Source organism: Dioscorea cayenensis, chromosome 6 (assembly GCF_009730915.1).
Source record: "Dioscorea cayenensis subsp. rotundata cultivar TDr96_F1 chromosome 6, TDr96_F1_v2_PseudoChromosome.rev07_lg8_w22 25.fasta, whole genome shotgun sequence".
Lineage (NCBI taxonomy): Eukaryota > Viridiplantae > Streptophyta > Magnoliopsida > Dioscoreales > Dioscoreaceae > Dioscorea > Dioscorea cayenensis.
The window spans coordinates 14,555,766-14,564,268 of record NC_052476.1 but is presented as its reverse complement, the minus strand read 5'-3'; the positions used below and the strand labels follow the sequence as shown (position 1 = coordinate 14,564,268).

Below are 8,503 nucleotides of genomic sequence, written 5' to 3'. Positions count from 1 at the left end.
AACAATTTTGCATGGAATGATAAAGCTTCCGAGGTCCTTCTTTTTGTTCGGCATATTCTTTTTGCAAGACCACCGAACATGAAGCATCTAAGATACAGATGCACTCTTCTCCAACTTCCTCTTATTAGTCAAGAGATCCTTGAGAAACTTTGCATAGTGAGGCATTTGAGACAACGCCTCTACACATGGGATATTGATGTGTAACTGCTTGAATAGACCCAAAAACTTCTTGTATTACTCATCATTTTGGTCGTTCTTCAATCTTAAAGGATAAGGGATTCTTGGCTTGTAAGGTGGGGGTGACACCTCCTTCTCTTTGGCTCTCTCCTCACTCTCTACGACCTCGGGTGACTTAACATTGGTCTTCTCACTAAGAAACCTACTCTCAACTTCACGACCACTTCTCAAAGTGATCTCTTTCACATGTTCTCTTGGATTAGTCTCCGTGTTGCTAGGCAAACTCCCTTTGATGTCTTTCCGAAAGTGACTTCGCAATTTGGCCCACTTGGTTCTCCAAGTTGTGCAATGATGCGGTGTAGTTGCGAAGTGTGGCTTCAACCGATTGAAATCTCGTATCTGATGATTGAATGAACTTGGTCAAAGCCTTCTCTAAGTCGGTCATCCGGTTCTCCAACCCTAAAACTCGATTCTCCATGTTCGGGGCTTGTTGTTGTTGTTGGAAACCCAATGGTGCCATAGTCTTCTATTGCCCTTGATTACTCCAAGAAAGGTTCGGGTGGCTTCTCCACCCCGGATTGTAGATATTGCTATACGGATTTCCTTAACCTCTCATTGCATTGCCTACAAAATCCACCTGTTCCACTGAAGATGTATTACCAATAGTAATAGGACAATCAGGTAAAGCATGTCCTCCCGCGCACCCAGTACAACTCATCACGGCCACTACTCTAGGAAAAGTTAGAGTGTCTAACTTCTTGCTCAATGACTCAACCTAGGCTGCCAACGATGTGACTATAACAATTTCATGAAGTCCAGCTACTTTGTTCTGTCTCGTGTGTTCCATTGATAACTGTTCATAGTCATTTCTTTGACGAGATGTTGGGCTTCTTCAGGGGTCTTGCTTCCTAAGGTACCTCCTGCTACTGCATCAAGTAACCGCTTTGTGCTTGGGTTCAAACCATTGTAGAAAGTCTGAATAATCACCTACTCGGGGAACCCATGCTAAGGACATTTCCGCGAGAGATCCTTGAACTGCTCCCATATCTTAAAAATAGACTCCAATTCCATTTGCATAAAAGAGGATATTTCATTCCTAAGCTTCGCAGATTTTCCGGGAGAGAAATATCAGGCAAGAAAAGCTTCTACCATCTCCTCCCAAGTAATGATCGATGCTCTAGGTAATGAATATAGCCACTACTTTGCTCTCCCCTTCAAGGAAAATGGGAAGGCTCTCAACCTGATGGCATCATCCATAACTCCATTAATCTTGATCATGTTGCACACTTCCAAGAAATTCTTAATGTGGTTGTTCGGATCATCATCAGCCAAACCATTAAACTGTGCTGATTGCTGTATCATCTAGATGAAGCCTGGCTTGAGCTCAACATTCTGAGTTGTAATTGGTGGCCGCACAATACTAGACTGTGTGCCAAGAACTACGGGTCTTGCATAATCTGAGAGTGTCCTCTGCTGCTCATTTTGTTCTGGCATATTATCAGACCCTTTACCTTTTTTCTCAGCTTGATTTGACTGTTCTTGCACAGGTTTCTTTCCCCTTCTATGAATTCTACTTCCAATGTCTGGATCACCTTCAACCAATGTCGAAGAGTTTACTTGGGTCATAACCTGGAGCTACAACCAAAGAAAGAAAAAAAATTCAGAATGATGGAAGAATAAGAAAGCATGAAATAGAACAAGTGATGAATAGCTAAAATAGCAAAGTGCAAAACGCATCCAAAACACCTATTCCCTGGCAACGGTGCCAAAAACTTGACATACCCCTTGCGTGTGTATACCATAAGTGCACGGGTTGTTGAAGTAATAAAGTACCCTAGTGAGTGGGTAGTCGTATCCATAGGTAATAGTACACAGAAACACTAGAATTTCTATTTAACTATGGCGAAGATGATTCAAGAGTGAGGTAAACAATATCGATGCAAGTAAAAATAAAGCCAAGAAGAAAGAGACGCAATAGAATATAAGGAGAGGCAATTGACAGAAAATGGGATACCCAAACATTGCTCACCCTAGGACTATTGTTTCAAGTGCAAGACTAATCATTATACCTCCTAACTGATGGTTAATAAGTCGTGAAAATCCTAAAACACACGGTGCCAAATCTAAGGTCAACCGTGACTAACCCTACACTATGCCCCGGAGGAAAGGGATACTCTCGACGCCTTATACTGTGCAAGGTTGCTTATAGCTCTAGGGACTCTAAGTGATAAACCCTATTCTCTAATATAGATCTAACCCTTTGGTTCAGGCGAAAGACCCCTAGTCACAATCAAGCCCCAGCACTAAGAATTACTTCAACACTTCACTCTGTTGCTCGCGCAACTAAGCCCCAGTGGAATTCGTCTCTTAGCACTTCACTCTATTATGATTGCAAAGAACTCTTGGAACGTGGAGGTAGGATAAATCACACCGGAAGGGAAAAGGGGCATTCTGCTACCTCTCGACTCACCCTCTCGACCCTCTCCAACCTATTTTTGTCTAACCCTAATGAAGTGTCACTCATTCACAAGGATTACCAATATAGATTCTCAACCCTAGTGTCACTCTAGGGGAAAATCAATTCAACAAGAATTCAAGGTTGAAACTCAATTAAAAACATCAATTAAAGAAATATAAAGAAGAGTCAATGAAACAAAATCATCCTAGGGTTTACAAGTCCAAGCATCCACTATGGGTTTAACTCTCTATGGAGCAATATACAATCAACAATGAAATCGAATGTAAAAGCATGCAATCCATAAGTAAAACCCCCTCGCAGTCTGTATCGATGGTCTTGTGGAGTTGTCTCATCTTCTCCAAGGGTTCCCTCGTCAAGCCTAGGGCACACCTCGCTGAATCAATGGCAACGAAAGTTCTCCCAATAACTATCTTTTGAAGGAACTCAGTGTCAAAGGCTGTAGAACCACTCCAAAGAGCTAGCCAAAGCCTCTCCAACCCTAGCCGCGAGTGCCTCCAAAGATGGGGAAAAGATCATAAAAGGATTTTCCAAAATGTCTTAAATCGCAGTATTTATAAGGGTTGGTATCAGGCATCCACACGGGCGTGTGGAATTTCCACACACCCGTGTGAATTTCCAGAAGTTGATTTCCTGCGAGCTGTGAACAGTAACTGCTATATTGATTTTGCTATAGTGATTTACTACAGTATTTCACCAAAATACTCCCAAATCCACACTTATTATCGAGGCCACATAAATGGCCACAATTCATGCGGTAGATCTCGTTGCGTCTTCAATAAAATCACATTGACAAAGATCTTGCTAGTATTGCACAAGTCAGAACACATGAGTGTGACTACCTTTGTGCCCTTACAAATTGTATATTTGCTCAAGCACAATGGAGGTTGGGACACACTCACATGTCTTTGAGCACAACTTGTGTCTTCACATTTCTTCACTCCAAGCTTTCATCAACAAATGCATCCACGATCTACTTTTGGTTCCTTTCTTCTACAATTGTCTCCACCACCCTATATGCACAAAAGAAACACATATACACACGAATAAGCGATAAAATATGAGAAAAATAATGCTCAATATAATAAAAGAATACTTCATATTACTTATACACAAGCACTTATCAAGGAGATGGTTGCAATGTTTTTGAACATTGTAGCCCGCCATGTCAAAAATAGAATAATCAAGTTTGACTTTGTATGATTGGCCGAAACAATTAGTCAACATTTTCATGCTGTGTTGCGATCAATTATTCTTTACCATGGTGTTCTCCTAAAGAAACCAGAACCCGTCCCAGAAAATTCAAACGATCCTAAGTGGAAATGGTTTAAGGTAATGAATAAAATTTTGATTGGGTTATTTTTTTAATTTTTTCGTAGGGGTATTACATAAACAAATAAAAAATAATTTTTTCTTTTATCTGACATAGAATTGCCATGGAGCATTGGATGGGACACATATATGGGTGAATGTACCCAACGCCGATCGCCCACGATTTAGATCATGAAAATATGAAATTACCACTAATGTACTTGCCGTTTGCAGACAAGATATACAGTTTATATACGCTATATCCGATTAGGAGGGTTTGGCACATGATGCCCGAGTGTTGAGGGATGCCGTTACAAAACCAAATTGGTTAAAAGTTCCAAACGGTGAGTTATATGTACTATGTTGTTTTCAATGTAGTCATTCTCATTGATTGTGCTTCTAACAACAAATTTGTATCATAGGTTTTTATTACTTAGTTGATGTCGGATATGCAAATTGCCCTGGATTCCTTGCATCTTTTTGAGCCCAGCTGTATCAATTAAACTCATTGGCCGATGGGCGTCACCTAGAAACACCTGAAGAGTTTCTCAACATGAAACATGCTAGCGATAGAAACATTATTGAGAGAATATTTGGCCTTTTGAAAATCTGTTGGAAAAATTCTAGCCAATCCAAGCTTCTATAATTTGACCATTCAACGGCGTATTATTAGTGTGTGTTGTTTGCTCCACAATTTCATTAGGAGAGAGATAGCGGAAGATCCAGCAGAAGAAGAAGAAATTGATGTTCCATCTTCCGATGAGAGTGTGGAAGATGACACCAACAACATAGTAGCCATGCAACCAACGGATGAATGGACCCAATTTAGACAGGAGATGACCATGCATATGTTTAACACATGGGAATCAAGTTGATATAGTTAATGGATCGTTGTGCACTCATCACTTTTATGAGTTTCTCTTCATTTTGGATTGTTAGATCGTTATGTCTTGTTCATGTTGTGAATTATGTCCATGTTGTTTGATGTAAATCATTCCTTGTTATTTAGTCCATGTTGTTTAATGCGAATTATGTCTATATTGTTTAATGTGAATCATTCCTTGTTTAATGTTAATTATGTTCATGTTGTTTAATGTAAATCATTCCTTGTTTTTTTAGTCCATGTTGTTTAATGTGAACTATGTCTATGTTGTTTAATGTTAATTATTTGAAAGTTGTTTAATGTGAATCATTCCTTGTTTAATGTGAATTATGTTCATGTTGTGAATTATGTCCATGTTGTTTAATGTGAATCATTCTTTGTTTTTAGTCCATGTTGTTTAATGTGAATTATGTTCATGTTGTTTAATGTGAATTATTTAAAAGTTTTTTAATGTGAATTATGTACATTTTGTTTGTTTTTTAGTATGGAGACAAAATAACAACCAAAAGGGAGGGGACTGAACAAACGATATTCCGAGGAAGATAAAGCCCTCATTGATGCTTTGGTTGAACTTTCTACAAGCACTTTTTGGCGGGCTGAAAATGGCTTCCGAAGTGGATATCTCATGCAGTTAGAGAGGATATACAAGAAAAGATTCCACAAACCAAGTTGAAGGCTGTACTAAACATTGAATCTCATGTAAGATGAATGTCATTTCTGATATCTTACAATTGAGTGGTCTTGATTGAAACTTTCAAAATAGCACTATCATGTGTGACAAAAAGCGCATATGATGAGTACGTCAAGGTAAAAATAAAACAAGACTCATATTTACTCATGTTTTTTTATTTAATAACTATCGTAAAGATGTTATTAATTATGGGGTTTTTATACAATGCAGACTAACAAAGAAGCGACCGGACTATATGGAAAATCCTTTTCATTTTTCAATGATCTCGCACCGGTCTTCACCAAAGATAGAGCTTTCGGCAACAATAGAGGTGATATCGGGGACAACCAATCCAATATGAACAAGATGACAACATTTCACTAGAAGAAGGTGTAGGTTTATCCCAAATGGGTTTTGATGACCTACCCATGCCCACGCAAGAGTCGACACAGGATCCATTACTTATACTGTCTGATAACAGCACCTCAACAACATCTAGGTGTCGGAAATAGGAAGAGTGTTGCCAAGGATCCAGCAATGGACCGAATTTCTACAAATTTTGATGCTTTTATAAACCTGGTTGGCCCAGAATTTAGAGCATTGGCTGAGGCAACAACGCGTAATGCTAAGGCAGAGGCGCGCATTGCTGAGTCTGCTACACGAAAAGCTGAATCTACTACTCATAATGTTGAGATTGCCGCACGTAATGCTGAAATCTCAGCTCATAATATTGAAATCACAACACGCAATGAAACATCTCGTGCAGACATTCAAGTAAAAAAGAGATCACTTAGTGATGTCTTTTTTTCTGTTGATGGTCTTACAGAAGATGAGACCATGTTCATATTGCAAGCATTGGCTAAGGATGAAGACCAACTGACAGTATTTTGGGACCTTTCAACTGAAAAGAAATTGTGCTTTTGTTGGGTTTTCTTGTCAAGGATGTCATATTGCCCACCTAATGTTTGTCTAATTCATCTTGGTAAGAATTTAAAATTGTAGCTATGTAACTTGGATGATTAATTAGCATTCATTACATGTATATTTTAGTAGCATGAGTTATTTTATATACCATATGATATGTTCACCTTACTTACAAATTTGTTCATTGGTTTATTTGCTTTAAGGTTTACTTGTGGTTGATATGTATATTGGATTTCATTATTTTTTTCAATAAAAATAAAATCAATTAACTAATTTACATTCCAATATCCTTTCTTTGCATGTTTATCCATTTGATATGCAAGTGTTAGAATGAGGAGATGAGAACGGGAAGGAGTTGGTTTTTGTTCGATGTGGTTACTAGTTTAATGACACATCTTATCATTTTGAATAGAATTTTGTGGAACAACCCAAAAGTCTTGGACCCATGATTATACTTGCTGTTTTTTATGTTGTTCTTTTTGTGAATTGTTGAATTGTTTGTGCAACTTTGGTGGTTGGAGTTTTTTTAATGTTTGTAGTAATCTTTGCTTTATGAATAACATTGAAGAACAATGAGCTAGTCTTATGAATGCATGTTGAAAAATTGCAATTGAGATTGGACAAGATGTGTTGTTTGTGTTAAGATTTTTGATTCAATTGCGCTCCAAGATGGAATTCTCATACATGTTGGATAGTTTGGATGGCTTAGCAAGTTGTTTGTGTTTGTTTATTAGTTAATTTGATTGGCCAATTTATTTTATTATGTATGATGGTGCAGTTCTTGATAATTTATGGCTAAGACAAGAAGGTTATTATAGAGGTGGTTTGGTGATTGGCAAATCATCTTTGTTACTGTCAAAATATATATTGTGTTGGAAATTTGAGAGTTTAGCTTCAAATTTAGACGTTTATATAATAAAATAAATTAATAGTCATTTGAAATTAATTTTTGATTAAACATTAATTAAAAATTAATTTTTAATTAAACATTAATTAATAATAATAATAATAAATATTTATGTTTTGATTATTTTATAAATAATAATTACTTATAAAAAATATCATTTTTTTAATATAACTCCACTTTCTTCTTTTTTCATTCTCAATAAATTACTTCTCCAACCAAATAACGGTTTCATTACCATTCATTACTCATTGGGTAAACTACCCAGATAGTCCCTAAATTATTGGATTGTTTCTATTTTGGTCACTGAAGTTTGAAAAATTTCAATTGAATCCCTAAACTATCTATTTTCTTTCAATCAAGTCCTCCTGACAAACAGCGTTAACGGCAAGCTGACGTGGCTTGCCACGGCAACTTACCACGGCAACTTGCTTGAAATGCCATATGGCTTCATCTCTTTCACCTCTACAGTGAACCTTTTTACTTTCCCTTTCATTCTAACAAGTGGAAGCCAATCCAAGATATCTAAGCTAGGAGTGCAATTGATATGTAAAAAATGTGGGAAAGCAGGGCACAATGTCAGGACATGCAAGGGTGAAGTTGGTGCTAATAGTAGACTTAAAAATTTCCTGTAAGTATTTTATACTTCTTTTTTACAGCAAATGCAGTGTGTATTATGTTATACTAATTGTTTGAGCATTGATATGTTGCTGTGCATTCTTTGTAGAATAAGGGAATTGGTAGAAGCAATGCAAGGCAGACAATAGAGAAACCTAGGAATGAAATGGAAAACGTTAATTGTAAATCTCTAATTAATTGGTTATGATAATTTGGTATTCAAATTTATTTTTCCAAATCAGAGGACTCCTTTGAGAAGGGAAAACAACGCAAGTTCTATAACTACTGTTAGGTAGATGCTTGATGTGAGTTTGTTGTTTTGAACCCTTTATGTTTTTGTTTTAATGATTCTTAAATAGGTGATTTCTGATTTTTGGGCTTGTATATAGGGTTCTTCACAAGCTGTAACTGAACATGGATTTTGAAGGGTTCAAATAAGTGCAAGTCAAGAGGTATGCTTGCTACTTTATGAAAATCAAGTCTCATGGGATAATAATAGGATATTCTCAAGTTGTGCAATTAATTCATAGGGTTATTCTC

General features: G+C 37.1%; 1 non-coding gene across 1 annotated transcript; it reads left to right on the top strand.

The window, feature by feature from the left end:
* The first annotated feature begins 1,174 nt into the window (after positions 1–1,174).
* On the top strand, positions 1,175–1,281 carry LOC120264026. The gene has a single exon (XR_005537209.1). It is a non-coding gene; the product is annotated as a small nucleolar RNA R71 (small nucleolar RNA).
* The last annotated feature ends 7,222 nt before the right edge of the window (positions 1,282–8,503 follow it).